The following is a 16,253-nucleotide window of genomic DNA, read 5'->3' as shown; positions in this document are numbered from 1 at the left end:
AGTGCTGTAACATAAAATCCGGAGAGTTAACAACGCACATGTGAGTAAACAACATTTAAACCATCAGTCCAGTTTAATACTTTATCTGGAGGTAAGGATCCAAAATGCAATAAAATAAGCCAGTGTTTATGCCCTGATGGTTTTTAGTTGCCTTCAGTTCCTCTTCAGAATGTTTGCTTGTGCTATAGTGTTAAACTTCCCTTCTCTGTGTTCATTTATAAATCTAACTTCAAGATGTATAGGATCTTAAACTTCTGTGAGGAAATTCATGTCTGCGTTGATGTTCAGTTCAGTTCAGTCTTGCAAATTATCATTTCCTTCACTTTGGTTTGGGTTTCTAATGTTAGGCTACATGATGGTCTTGTAATAATACTTGTAAACAGTTTATTTAATTTAAATTAACAGTTGAGTAACTTTTGGCCTTGAGTTAGATGTTGATTAACACTAAACCAGTCTAAAAATCAGTCCAGTTTCCCCAGCTGTAAACCTGTTGGCTGTTAAAGTCTTTTTTTTTCTTATAATAAACTGACATGTTGATAACACATTCAGTTTATGTGTTTATGAATACACTTCGGAAATTATATTGATGCTGCTGTGTTTTGTTTTCATAGCATCATATGTAAGTGAATGTCTTTGATAGGGGACATAGTAGTGCATTTGTATGAGCATTTAAATATTTGTAAATCAAAATACACCCGATGACAGTTAGAATTTGAAGTATTGAGTATATTTACTGTATATTACAGTAATATATTCTGTATATGACCATATTATGGTGATCCTGGAGTCATGATGATGGGGCCCTTGAATATTGTTGCCCAGGGTATAACAAAGTGTTAATCTGGCCCTGACTTCAAGTAATAATCAGTTTTCAACATTACTGTAAGCAGCACTTGTATTTTGTAAAAAGTCAGCAATTCAATTTTGCCAATTGCATGAAGCTTGTTTTAGGATTCATAAGTGTGGATTATACAGTTTTATAATAAATAACACGTTCTAGCAGTGTTTGTTGTGTCAACTCTCACTCTTTTCTACTTGATATTAATTGGGTTTAGTGCTTTTATGGAATTGGAGTTGCTATTGCTATACATATTTAAAGGCGTGCAAAGATGGGTGGTATTTGTAATTATATACACTGCAAAAAAAAGATTTTCAAGAAAAAAAATTCGGTAACACTTTATTTCGATAGTCCACTTTAGACATTTTACTAATTATAAGTAACTTTGCAACTACTTATCAACTACCAATCTTTAGTGAATTAGTAGACTGTCTGCTTAATATCTACTAACACTTTATTGTTATGATATCTCAACAGATATTCAACTGTCTATTAGTATCTTTGCAGGTGCATGTCAACTTATTCCACTAACCCAAACCTCTTCCCTAACCCCAACCCTAACAGTCTACTAATACACTAATGACAGTTAGTTGACGTATAGTTGCAAATTATTGAAAGTTAGTTGACATGTAGTTGCAAAGTTATTTATAGTTAGTAGAATGTCTAAAGTGGACTATCGAAATAAAGTGTAACCAAAAATTCTTATTACTTTTGTCTTGTTTTCAGTAAAAATATCTAAAAATTCTTAAAATAAGATGCTTTTTCTTGATGAGCAAAATGACCCAAGAAAAAAAGTCATTTTGTTCATCAAGAAAAAGCATCTTAATTTAAGAATTTTTTGATATTTTTACTGAAAACAAGACAAAAATACTAAGAATTTTTTTTCTTGAAAATCATTTTTTGCAATGTATGTAGTGTGGGCCGATTTGTGCCAAAATGCCAGGGCCGAATTTTTGTCCCAGTCCAGCCCTGATCGGACGTCTTCAAAAAGTACAAAATGCTGCAGCCAGACTTTTAACAAGAAAACTAAAATTTGATCATATTTCTCCCATTTTAACTTCTCTGCATTGGCTACCTATGAAACTTCGTACAGTATAGAATTTTAAATCTGGTCTTTGTTTTTAAAGCTCTACATGGCCCAGCAACAATGTATCTTTCTGAGATTCTACATCATCATAATCCTCATAGGTCCTTAGATCAGGTACTCTTGGAATGCTCTTTGTCCGCAGATCGAGGCCAAAGCATCGTGGAGACCAAGTTTTTCCAATAGTAGGCTCTAAACTTTTGAATAGCCTCCCAGTATCGATTTGTATGGTGTCGTCACTCTCTTCTTTTAAATTAAAGTCTTAAAACACATCTTCTTAATCTAAGCTCTTAGGGGCCAATCACACCAAACGCGTTTATGGCAGGAGCCTTTTTTGAATGATATTCTATGGGCAGTGAGCGTATGCGCGCTGAACGCCTTGCGGTTTTTACCGCCGGTCGAAGCATGCGTTTTTGAAGGAGCGCTGGGAGCGGAAAAGCAGCCGATGTCATTCGCGTCTTTTCTTTGTCCAATCGAATGAGGGGAGAGGCGGGCCTTAAGTTGTGGTGAGGGAAGTTTACAGTTGCTTTGAAGAACCGGACTTCACCCTCTTATGGTACATTCACACGGGGCGTAAGCGTTAACGCTTAACGGAAGGCTTGTCTGAAGCGTGGCCAACAGCCAATCACTGTGGCCGCAACACAAGCTCCGGTCTTCCATAAACGTTATTGGCTGGCTCTGCCTAGGTTATTTGCATAAGGCGAAATGATTGGCTGACACACGCGTTGCCGCTTAAAAGTTGAAGAATGTTCAACTTCTGCCGTGAGCAACGGCACTGACACGGTGCCGACGGATCCACAATTCAGTTCGCCAACGCTTGACGTCACCCATTAAAAGTGAATGGGAAGCGTCAACGCTTCCGCCCCGTGTGAATGCGCTGTTACTTTCTCCTGCGTGTCTGTGCACCTGTCACCCTCAAACAAGGTCAGAGCAAGCGCCCTCTTTTTAAAGTTTCTGCTAATATGACAGTTAACAGCAAAAGAGCGCTCATGCTTCAATATTTGATTGACAAGACAGCTGCTCTTTTTTCTATCTGTAATGTGTATTTTAATCTGATCATTCTAATTTGTACAGCACTTTGGTCAACCTTTGGTTGTTTTTAAATGTGCTTTTATAAATGAATGAATTAATAATTAGCATGTAGTGCTAACTCAGTAGTCGCAACTTAGTTTTTAGCATTTTAACAACTTTGTAATTAATTTAATGTGTAATTTAATGTTGGGGCGTACATCTCAACCGTGACATCACAGTCAGTGTTATGTTCAGATTGGCCTGTTTTCAAGCAGTATTTTGCGTGCACAAGGCTTACATACAAATGAGGAAACAAACGCGTTTGAGGCTCACCTTATGTCATTTGGATATACAGAGCTCTTATTATTCATCTACTGTATGCCTAGGTAAATGCAGTTTTTTATTCTATGGCACCCTTAATGGTGGCTATACCCCTGAGTTTTCTGCAGTCTGATGTTTATTTGTTTACTGTATATAGTGCTTTTGTATTACCTGTCCTATATTCATCTCTAATGTGTTACTTCAATAAAAGTGAATGTCATAAAACAGTTTGACAACTATATATCAGCAGTGGACATATATTTCTCCAAGGTGAAAGCAATATTGTCATTAATGAAATGGGGAAGTGTTGCAGATCCCTGCAGTTTAAACAGACAATATTACAAAACATAGGTCTGGTGTGTGTCCATGTCCGCACAGGCACAAGAAACAATGACTGAAGAATCACATAAATGTGTCATGGATGAACTATAAAAGGAAATTACATTGTCACAGAGGCACTCATTTTAAAATGGCAATAACTTCTTTAGCCAGTCCACAATCTTACATGTTTTCATTCACAGAGGCACACACACACAGAGACAGAATAACTGTTTACTGTTTTATATAACAGTAAAGGAATAACTCAAAGGCATTGCTAATATATGATTTAATCATTGCTTGTTGTTTCATTTGCTGAACATAAAATATTCTGACCCATAATCTGTAGATCCTGTAACCCCCTGTACAACATACATCTTGGAGGAAAGACGTGTTTGTCTTACATATGTATTATGTGTTTCCACACCCAGATGTCCTGTGTTGCAGTGTAATTCCCCATCGTAACATGCTGCTTGGGCAAAAGCACAAAGGGATCAGAATTTCCTGTCTTGGAAGATATGGATATTCCCTACACGCACACATAGTATTTCCCAACATCCGCACCCTAAATAGATCAATCATTTGCATTTCCCATCTCTCATGCTAACACAGACCCATTTATCATGTTAGACAACTTTATAGATGGGTTTTTCTTTCACCCGGTAATATTAATCAAGCACAAATGAAATATGAAAAAGGGTTGAAATCAAAAGCATGTAAATATGAAAAGCTTCTGATCTGAGCGGGCTAGTTCAGCTTTTGAGTAAATATCACATGCAAATGTATTGTGAGGGTAAGCAAAAACAACCACCGCACTTTGGCTCAAAGACGGGATTCTCAAAATCAGCAGTTTAAGAGGGTGGTTGCATTTCTCAGATACATCTGATAGAATTAAGGCACACTTGATATGCTTACAGCAAAACAGTATCTTTTTATTTTTATTTTTTTATTTTTTTTTGCATTCAGAGCTGAGGGCAACAAGTATCGACTAAGACACTAATGATTCTTTGATGCCTTTTCAGTGAATATCTAAAAGAGCAGAATATCAAAAAATGTATATGGGAGGTGTGGGCCTAGTGCAATACTGATGGATCTTTGGTTATCTTTTTAAAGGATGTTTAGAGGATACATACGTATCAGGAAATGTCTGCAACTGTCAAAAACAGGCATCTTGTTTGTAACAGTTTACTTGCAGATTCCAGGTGCAAAATCCATAATTGACAATCATTTCCCACTAAACACGCTCACAGACTTAAAAATGTGTTATACTTATTTAGATCACAGGTAGAGATGTTAAGAATATGAGGTTTAATATAAAAAGTTTCTGTCAGAACCACTATCGTCAAAAATTTATTAACAATAACTATTCTGAGCATGGCGTCAATATACGACTATCCTGGGTACGAAGAGGCGCGGATATACCAAAATGCCACAGGTGGAAGAGACGCTGGCGAGTTATCTCTCACCTGGCTCGGAATCCTCATTAAAGAAGCCTACCCTGCCCACGAAGCCGTGTAAAATATCTTCAGTATGGATGCAGCACTGGCTCCATTGAGACTCCGGGGCATCCGCATTTTAAATTACATGGACGATTGGCTAATACTAGCAAAGTCGTGAGAGCCATTGTGTTAGCACATCTACTTTTTCTAGGGTTGAGACTCAACACCAAGAAAAGCCTTCTTTCTCATGCCCAGAGAATGACTTATTTGGGGATAGTCTGGGATTCGATTACGATGCGGGCACATCTGTCTCCCGCACGAATTGCGACCATTCAGCATACCCTGAGCTAGGCTAGGCCAGGATCTCACTGTGAAACAATATCAGAGGATATTAGGGCTTATGGCATCAGCCTCCACGGTGATTCCTTTGGGGCTGTTGCATATGACGCCGTTTCAGTTGTGACTCAGAGACGGAGGATTTCATCCAAGGGCCAACCCTCAAAGGCTAATAAAAGTGACGCGCCACGGGCTTCATACACTAACTATGTGGATAAGACCCCGGTTTCTTGCCTTGGGTCCCACGCTATGGGCAACTTGTCATCACGGACTGCTGATAACAGACGCCTCCCTAACGGGCTGGGGTACAACCTTAGATGGTCGTCCAGCTCGAGGGGAATGGGAGGGTCATCAGCTCAGTTGGCACATCAATTGCCTAGAGCTGACGGCTGTATTTCTGGTCCTGAAATACTTTCTCCCCCAACTGAGAAGCTGTCATGTCCTAGTGCGGGTGGACAACACAGCGACAGTCTCATACATAAGTCACCAGGGAAGTCTGCGCTCGCGCAACTTTAACAGGATAGCGAGGCAGATTTTTCTCTGGGCTCAGGACAAGTCCCTGTCACTCAGAACAGTGTACATCCCGGGGAACCTGTACATAGGAGCAGATTTACTGTCCAGGCAGACATTATCGACTGGGGAATGGAAACCCCACCCAGACATAGTGTCTCAGATATGGACCTGATTTTACAGAGAGGAAGTGGATCTCTTGGCCTCTTTTCAGATAGCGCAGTGTCTCCTTTACTTCTCTCTGAGTCCCCCAGCCCCCCTGGATCTGGATGCAATGGCGCACACATGGCCGGTCAAGCGCCTTCTATGCGTTTCCTCCAGTGGTACTGCTCCCACAGGTTCTAGCCAGAGTTCGCCAACAAGGCTCTTGCCTCTTACTGATAGCACCGCGTTGGCCGAACAGAGTCTGGTTCTCAGAGATAATATCTCTCCTCAATGGCTTGCCATGTGCGAGTCCGGAGAGGAGGGACCTTTTGTCTCATGTGATAATGCATCTCAGGCCCGACCTGTGGAATCTCCATGTTTGGCTCCTGAGGGGTACCAACTGAGGGACACAGGTGTGTCGCCTGATGTTATTGACACTATTTTGAGTGCTAGGGCTCCTTCCACTAGAAAGAATTATGTCTTTAAATGGGGTGTCTTTAAAGCATGGTGCACGACACATAATGCATATCCTGTTAACTGCCAGATTGCTACAGTTCTGAGTTTTCTGCAGGAAAAGCTGTCAGGAGGCTTATGCCCATCCACTCTCAGGGTTTATGTGATCGCTTTTTCGGCTTGCCACGCTTTGGTGGACGGGGCGCCGCTCAGGAGGCATCCAACGATTGAGGCCTCCAGCAAGAACTAAGATTCCTTTGTGGGACCTAGCTATAGTCGTTGAGGGTCTGGTTCAGACCCCCTTTGAACCTCTAGAGTCAGCAGCTGATAGACTTCTGGCACCAAGAATGGTTTTTCTAATGGCAATAACTTCTTTAAAAAGAATTGGGGATATGCAGGCTCTGGCGGTCTCGCCATCCTGTCTAGATTTTGCCCCAGGAATGATGAAGGTGTGATGCGGCGGGCTGGTCCTTTCTGCATACGTTCATAAGATTTTATAGCTTGGATGCTCATGTCACTATAGGATCTCAGGTCCTCTAGTCAGCATCTCAAGCTGCTCTCTAAACCATTTGTTCCAAGAGAGGGTATCCCCCGCTGCTACTATTAGTAAGGGGTGCCTTGTTATAGGTGTTTGTGAGGCGGCAGGAGCATCCTTTCCGCACACATACACTATTTTTAGCTTGGCTGTTTATTATGGGGTCAGATTTGTTTCGTATTTCTGAATAAATATACTATGATCCACAAATAAATATAGAGAGTTTCATAAATATTTTTTAAATCCACAAATGCACAATAAGCGAACCATAAATATATGTTAGACATTTCATAAAAAGGAAGGAAATTCACAAATAAATAAAATGGGATTTGCAAATGAAAAAATATTTATAAATATATATTTTTATTTTATTTATATGTGAATGGCTTCCTGCGCATTTGTGGATCGCTTTCTGTGCATTTGTGAATTGCTGCACTCATTTGTGGATCGCGTTCTGTGCATTTGTGGATTTTAAACATTTCTAACGTCAAGATGTGACCAAGAATCCACAAATAGGTGGACTCCGCCCACCGTCTACTCCAGCCAATCAGACAACAAGCACACTGTGCTGACCAATCGTGGCAAGATTTCCCTCCAACCAATCACATTTTGTTTTACTGTTAGGTCGGGAACACACACAGTTGAATTTCATCAGGCAATCTTTTGTAGGCTGCATACATCATCAAGACTGTCTTATTTTAGAAAATTAACTATTATAAAGTTGACTATTATTCTCAGTTAGTCGTTAATTGTTGTAAAATGCTTATGATTTGCGGATGTAATGCTCAGTTAACTTAAATTAAGCAGACGTGATGACTTATGCAGCCTGCATATGCGACCTCCGGAGGTTGCATCCTTCCGATTGAGGAACGGGCACTGTTGACAGTTGTCAATAATTCTTTACTAGGGATTCTCTTAATACACTTTGTGGTAAGGTATGTCAAGGTTAATATTTGTCAAATTAAATTGATTAAAACCGGTTTTTAGCAGTAGTTTACTCCACACGTGGCTTTTTGGGTCCTTTTGTTGCCGTGTTGGTTTGTTTCCTGGCTGACAGTAACTAAGTTTAGCATTTTGTAAATTCTGTTAATATAGCATATAGCCTTTCTTGAAATAATCCGGCTACAATCTTAAAGACGTCTTGGTTTCAATTTTGCTAATCCCTTTTGTAATATCAAACTCCTGTTCTCAGGTAATTTTAATCCTTTTAAGGTTCCATTTTAATGTGAGGTGGAAATTGGAAAGGCTTGTATAGTTTGGTCTGTTCCTGATTATTTATATTATTTGACTAAATTATCAATAGTTGAAGAAAAAAATACTGTTTTATTAGATTATAATCTATAGTTTGGAATAATACTATATAACCCATTATATTTACTATTAATTTAGTAATTTCCCTGGTTTTTCTTCTTTCTTGTAAAGCTGTTTTGAAGCAATGCAACTTTGTAAAAAAAACACTATATAAATAAATCTGGCTTGGCTCAACTTAAAATTAAATTTACACCCCATTTAGAAATTACAGATGTGTGTGTGTGTTTGTTTACATTTAATATTTAATTTACTTAAGATACGATATTGTGTTCTATATAAATCTGTACTACTTATTTCAGCACACTCTAACAAATGTCTGCATCTAAGCTTACACAAAGGATTAGCTTATTTATTTGTTCCTTCAAATTATTTATTCATAAATAAATGAGTTCATTACACATTTCATTCATTCACTCCTGTCTACTGCAATTGCTGATTGAGAAACATGGCATTGACCTTCAGGCCTTGTTCATTAACACAGTATGACAAAAAAATTCAATATCCTCTTGAACTTGAAATATGAACACAAATTCATCCTTTACTTCAGAGAATTCCCCACTCAGGACCTTCCACAGGGCATTTTGTTGATCATTTGTAACACCTGGTCAAGTAAAGATGCAAGTCGTAAAACATATAAAAATCACATGAAATTATATGTAGCGTCTGTCATATCCCTTTTAGGCAAACATCTAAATCAGCTGAATGCACCCCCACTCCTAAAAAACACACACAATAAAAAACAAATAACATACCAGTTGTTTGATTGCATACTTGTGTAAAAATCCATCTTACTTCTATGAATTTTACTGTTAATGACAGTAAGAGCATAAGCTTGTTCAGAGCATGAAGGGAAAATAAAAACAACACTGTAAGACTATCTAACAGCTTTGACATATTAAACCTTCTTGACATTAAGATGTAGACACCACAGGAATTTCTTGTTCATTTAAAAGATACCATAATGTATAATGTGTAATTAAATGATCAGTTCTTTAGTAGGAGATGAGGTAAAACACATTTGTTTTGTCATGTCATAATAAAATGTACCACGTTAGATACAAACTATCTGTAAGCAAATGTCACTACATAACTATAATGGTAGCGAAGACTACTCTGAAATGTAGGGGGCTAGTTACGAATGAATATAGCAGTGTACCAGGGTGTCTGTCAGAACACAATAGAGAGCGTTGAACCAACTTGAGCTGTTTATTAGGCACACAAGAGAACATACATTAGATAGGAGAGATCCAGCATTCAGTATTTACGAGGTAGCACACACCGCACAGAACTCTGAATGAGAGGCACAACTTGGATAGCAGAGCAGTCGTTGATGAAGGTAATGGTGAATATTGGTAGTAGTCCTTTAATGAAGCTCTGCACAGGATGAGGGTATGCTCCTTTAAGAGAGATAGGCCAGAGCTGTATTTATGAGCTTGGTTGCATGGCATGTGAATGGAGATGCATGAGTGCCTGGCTATATTTGAGAGCTTAGCCAGATCATAGGCAGGTGTAGACGTGGTTTCCTGCAACAGATTACAACAGGATTCCCAAAGTAACACTAATGCTAATAAACATACATAACATTGACAAATTAGCTACAGCTTCTCCCCTCATACATCATCAAAATAACATAAACAGACGTGTCTCAAATGACACATTTTACACCATTAGCAGTGTTTACACAACTTATGTAATATAACTGACATTATTACAGGATAAACACATTGATGAACAGCTAAAGAAAGTGATTTATATAGCGTTACAGCGTAGTAGATTCACAGTTTAGCTAATAACATGTTAGCGCTATTAATAACGGAAATTTTAGCAAATCTAACTGTACTCACTCTTATGACGCACATGAACACCCGCGTAACAATCTGGTGCTATTGTCTCCACAACAACACGATTCATGCCTCACACAGCGAGACACTTGTACAAAACTAGCGCTCTTCCGCCATTGCTTTGAGTGAGCGATACTCGCTGTCATAATAAAAGTCCTCCTCCGTCTGAGTCTTTTGCACAATGTTTCTAGAAAAGACTCTGTGATTGGTTGAAGGGAGATCGTGCCACGATTGGTCAGCACAGTGTGCTTGTTGTCTGATTGGCTGGAGTAGACGGTGGGCGGAGTCCACCTATTTGTGGATTCTTGGTCACATCTTGACGTTAGAAATGTTTAAAATCCACAAATGCACAGAACGCGATCCACAAATGAGTGCAGCAATTCACAAATGCACAGAAAGCGATCCACAAATGCGCAGGAAGCCATTCACATATAAATAAAATAAAAATATATATTTATAAATATTTTTTCATTTGCAAATCCCATTTTATTTATTTGTGAATTTCCTTCCTTTTTATGAAATGTCTAACATATATTTATGGTTCGCTTATTGTGCATTTGTGGATTTAAAAAATATTTATGAAACTCTCTATATTTATTTGTGGATCATAGTATATTTATTCAGAAATACGAAACAAATCTGACCCCATAGTTTATGTCTGAGATTTCCTTGCGGTCCTTGTGCGCACACTTACACATCAGTGAGGGGTCCAGACATCTCCAAGCACGGAAGCGTGGGTATTGTCGTTTCCCATAGCGCTTAGCAGCGCAGCATTGAGTAAAGCTTTTGATAGGGAACAGAGGGGTTACTTGAGTATAACCTTGTTCTCTGAAAATGCGGAACGAGATGCTACGCTGTCTTGCCGTTCAGTAGATGTCCCAGGACTGGTCTTCAAACAAAAGATCTGATGACACAGCTGGTGCTCATCTATTTTATAGCCTCTCATCGGGTGCACTGTGATGTCGTCATCAACCGAGGCTATATACCTCCGGGTCAATTCCATTGACGTGTTTGCACACTATATTCAGCTGGTCAACAATAAAGACGTTTCCCCATAGCTCTTAGCAGCGCAGCATCTCGTTCCGCTTTTTCAGGGAACAAGGTTACACTCAAGTAACCCCTCCGTTTTTACATATTCATATAGACTAATGAGTAGCACAAAACATATTAACAGGACATTAATAAGTGACTATGAGAAAAAGGACAGGGATTTTTCACCTGTTTTACACTTTACCAACTCATTGGAACAATGAATGTGGATTTTAATACTTTATGTGATCATATTCAGACAATTACATCCCTTTAAGTAGTGGCACACACAAAATCTTATAAACATCCTGAAATATTGCTCTTATCTTTGTGACAGCACTAGTGCAACTAAAGAATTGACTCCAGACCATGGTCAAATACTTTGTTTAGTGTCAGAATGCTTTGAGGAACTTTCTGCCTGTTACTCATCAGTTTTTCCCATAGCAATCCATGTATGACATTCTTCTCTGCTTTATTTTTTTCACTCATGTGCATGGCCGTACCCACCATTGAGGTCTTCGTCTTTGTCTTATTTAACCCAACGCTCAGCGCTCGTTTAGCTTCTTGCGCCGCCACGCAGACTGATCTGCATGTGTCTTAGCACAGCGAGACCGTTTCAATAAGTAAATGACTCAGTATGTATTTAAATCGATCTCGCGGTCGTGTGATGTCACAAGCCAACAGGTCTGCGCTGCGCCCCATTAAGTAAAAAAATTCAAATTGACTCCCAGATGACGAATCAAATCACAGACAGAGGTGCAACTTAAAGGAGGACAGCTGCACGATTCCTCAGAAAGTGGAAGTGCAAGAAAGATGTAAGTAATTAAACGCTGACTATTATACAGCTGTATAATGATTAGATTCACAGCCTTGAACTTGTAAATCCGACTAAATAAGCCCATGTTCGTCTTTTGGCTTAAACGTACAAATTCACATAACGTTTGTGAATGTAGCTGTTTTAATGAGTATCATGGTAAACAACTGATTATGTCTTAACATAATATAAACATTTTATTGCATTCTGTCTAAAGCCTGCCTAATAAACACTATCCATTTTGAAGTCATTTAAGTAAAACAAAAGAAGAGAAAATCACTCACTTGTATTGTCTGTAAATTCGGTAACTTTGTAAAAAAAAGGATGAATCCATATTTACTTTAAAATAAATTATTTTTTTTTGCTAAAAAAATCTTAGTGTTGACTCTTCTATTGAAGTAAGTTTAATGTTTATTATGGAATTTAGTTTTCCTGAACAACTTTTACTAAAATTACTTATTCATTAACAGACAGTTAATCAAATGTGAGAAGTTTAAAATGCAGCCTTGCATTATATCTTAAAGCAGGTAAGCTCAAAGATGATTATTTGTTACACCTGACCTAGATAATAAACATGTGAATATTAGCCAAAGCAAAATTCTTATGACAGACAGGAGGCTAATGGACAATTCTAAGGGCCCAATATAGTAATTTCCTGAATATAAGCACCATGCATTGTTTTATTCACCGTGTTTTATGGAAACAAAAAAACAAAACCATGTATTAACCTCATCTGTGTATTAACCTCAGTTTACTTACACAACCTATTGAATCAGATCATGACTTGACGATAAAGTAGAATAAATGCAATGCCATGCATAGTCCTCACTCATGCATTAACCTCATAGATTATGACCTTAGTTAATCAACCATACTTATTCAGGGGAGCTTGATGAACTTGTAGCTCTCTTTCAGCAATGCCCTGATCAAACAACCACATAATAAATCAAATAGTCAAAGTAACATTTAACAAAAAGAAACTTATCAAAACAAAAAGAAACTTGCCAGAAACACAAAGAAACTTATCAAAACAAAAACATCAAACATTTGGAAATAAATGTAGTGGGTGCCACTGGTCCCCACCACTTTATGCCACCACTGCCAAGTCGATTTTGTACTGACCACTTATTAAAATACCTTTTAAAAGAGTTCTTGTGGTAGGCGTGCTTCACGTGCTGTAATGTGCTGTTGCTCACTCGCTAAATGTAATAAAAGTGTTTTTTATATGCGCTATAAACATGGTTGTACCTGTACGAGTGTGGAACAAAAGATGCGTGTCACTGATCAAACCCAACAACCAATCACCGGTGTAAAGGCCAAAATCTTTAAAGTAAACTTGACTTTCAAATGAATGTTTTGCAGTTACGAGAGCACAGAAAGAGTCGAGCGAGCGCTCATTCTAACACTTGTGTGGCTGCATTTGTGCGCGCTGAGCAGAGGTGCGCTTTCCTGTAGAGTTTCGCTCATGAAGTAGCCTATATGTGCCCTCGCGAGGATGCGCGCAAATATTATTCTGCGTGCATACGCACACATATCTCGCTCGCGCGAGTTTTATCCGTACCTTAGATTTGGGTCTGAATAAACGTAACATACTTTCGCTCATCTTGTGGCCAGTAGGGGGCCCCCCAAGCCCATGGGGCCCAACGCAATTGCATGGTTTGCGTGGTGGGTAAACACGCCACTGCTTTTCTTGCATAATATTTTTTTGGTATTAAAACCTTTAATGGGCATTTTCTTTCAGTCATGGAAGAAAAATTAGCAGGCTTTTAATTGCTGTAAATGAATGGATAGCCTACATGATCTGTGTTATCTCAAAAATTTATTCATATTATTTGTAAATTATTTTTTTGAGATTACACACTGTAAAAAAAATCCGTAGAAATTGCAGCTGGGTTGCCGGTAATTTACCGTAGATTTAAATTTATGTTATTTACTGGCAACATTTTGTTCAAAGTTAAATGAACATTAAACATTTCCAAGTCTTTGTCTTTACAGAGTAAAACTAAAAAACAGCATCAAGCAAAACATTCTGGGAAACAAAATCTGAAGCAAAAAACTGAAAAAGGTTGATGATGATTTCTGTTTCCCAGAATGCTTTGCATGAGGCTGTTATTGTATAGTTTTATTCTGTACAGATAAAGACTTGTTAATATTTAAAAATTATTTAACTTTGAACAAACTCTTGCCAGTAAATAACATAAATTTAAATCTACGGTAAATTACCGGCAACCCAGCTGCAATAACATTGTAATTTCTACGGATTTTTTTTTACAGTGCACAGATCATGTAGGCTATTCATTGATTTACAGCAATTAAAAGCCTGTTAATTTTACTTCCAAGATTGAAAAAAGATGATTTTTAAAGGTTTTTAATAGATCTTCTTCCTTGGCTTAGTTTTTCAGTTTACAAATTCAACCATCTAAATAGGAAATCGGCACGACGCCAGCGCAACTGGCTTTTAAAGGGGATGAGAGCTGAGATCTCATTGGTTTATTGCACGTTACGCCCAAAACACACCCATTACTCATTACAAGAATAGGAACAACCCTTTTAGGCCGTGCACTTGGCGCACAAACTATTTTTCCAGTTGGTAAATTGTCAAAAGTGGCATCAGACACACACGCTTTAGACAAACCAAAGAATAGGTGTCATTTTTTGTCATTGGAGTTTTTAAGTGCAGTGCACTGCAACAGCCAAGTGACCTTCCCCGATTGATTCTCCTGTGTTCTTTGTGTGTTTGGGAACTACTGATATGAAAACTGGAGTCAAAAATCACAGCGCTATAGCCAAAGGGGGGACCTGAAGGGCAGATGACCACACGCTTTGATAAACGTTACCAAGTTTTCACATGAATTATTTATTAATGTTTTGCTTTTTATTTATCTTTGTCCCCACCACTTTTCAAAACATAGTTACTCAACTAAGTGAAATTCTATGAATTTAGGATCTTACGATGTTTCAACATTTATCCAAAACCTAGGACGGGATTAGTTTTACAGGGGTAGATGGAGTAATGTAAACATTTAAAAGTGGGAGGGGTAACTCGATTACGATTACGTCACGTGCATAAGCCTGTGTGCACACCTGGTGTGTCATCTCATGTCTGTGTAAACTTTGTCATATTGTTAGTAGAAGGACCACTAACCATTGTATTAACCAACATATAACATAATTAATAAATTCTATTGCATAATACATTTTGGAAGACATCTGTTTCCATTTAAACAATCCTACAGTAAGTCCAAGACACAACAGGTGAGACAACTCTACTTTCTCTTTCCTACACACATTATTTGTCTTGTCTATTTTTATTTTGGTCTGATAAGCTGTCTGATTTTCGACATAGAAATATCTTGTAACATTTATCAAAATGTCTGAATTTTTGTTTCTTAACTGAGGTAGCATATCAGCTTCATCTGTAGGTATTGTAATACATAACCACAGAGCACATGTTAATAGATGTGGCTGTTGCCTTATCCTTCTCTCAGCATTGTGCGACATGTGCGTGATTTATACCACATTATGTTTCCATGCACCTATTTTTATGCACATTTTGGAGATGCGCATAACAAAACGCTGGATGGAAACGCCAGGATACACATGAATTAAAAAAATGCACATAAAAACGTATGCATAATTGAGTCGGGCAAATTTCTTATTTGATAAGAAAACGTGTGCATGAGCTATGATGGAAACTCTGGATAAATCCCTAGATGCGCACCAAAAACGGTGTGGCATAACTGGACTAATCAGCTTACATAAATGCACAGTATCTTTTATCTTAATGGTTTGGTAACATTACTTTACAGGACATTCTTACTTCACTGTCAACTCAAACAGCAGGAATCCACATCTGAAAGCAGATAATAACTGTAGCCTACAGTTTTTGCAGCATCTGCGTCAGTTCCCAAGATGGCAGCCGGATCTGAGTCAGTTCCCAAGATGGCCGCCGCATCTGAGTCAGTTCACAAGATGGCCGCCGCATCTGAGTCAGTTCCCAAAATGGCCGCTTTTTTAGTGTTTCTGGTAGTGTTTCTGGTAAAGCATTCTGAACTCTCTGTCTTTTCCCAGATAAACAATCCTGAACTCTCTAACCTGGCCAAATAGGCCACTTTGTGTTTTGTGTCTTTTTCTCTGCCCAGGTTGCTGTCACCCCCGGTGCCACCATGGTCTCCAGTTGCACCCTGGTTCACCTGACCCACTGTGGTGTCTAGTTCCATCTTGGTTCCTGTCTTGTCCAGTGCCTCCCTGTTCTCTGGTTCTGCTGGC

The 16,253-nt window shown here is 38.5% G+C and overlaps 1 long non-coding RNA gene across 2 annotated transcripts; it reads right to left on the bottom strand.

The window, feature by feature from the left end:
* Positions 1–8,694: 8,694 nt before the first annotated feature.
* Positions 8,695–10,443, bottom strand: LOC135744711 (uncharacterized). Of its 2 annotated transcripts, XR_012336745.1 has the most exons (3): positions 10,145–10,421; positions 9,532–9,823; positions 8,695–8,901 (listed from the first exon to the last, which is right to left on the bottom strand). It is a non-coding gene; the product is annotated as an uncharacterized lncRNA (long non-coding RNA). The 2 variants fall into 2 exon arrangements; XR_010530818.2 differs by lacking the exon at positions 8,695–8,901 and having other exon boundaries at positions 9,493–9,823; positions 10,145–10,443.
* Between the last annotated feature and the right edge of the window lie 5,810 nt (positions 10,444–16,253).

This window comes from Paramisgurnus dabryanus, chromosome 5, assembly GCF_030506205.2.
Source record: "Paramisgurnus dabryanus chromosome 5, PD_genome_1.1, whole genome shotgun sequence".
Taxonomy (NCBI): Eukaryota; Metazoa; Chordata; class Actinopteri; order Cypriniformes; family Cobitidae; genus Paramisgurnus; species Paramisgurnus dabryanus.
This window is presented reverse-complemented; position numbering and strand designations above follow the sequence as displayed.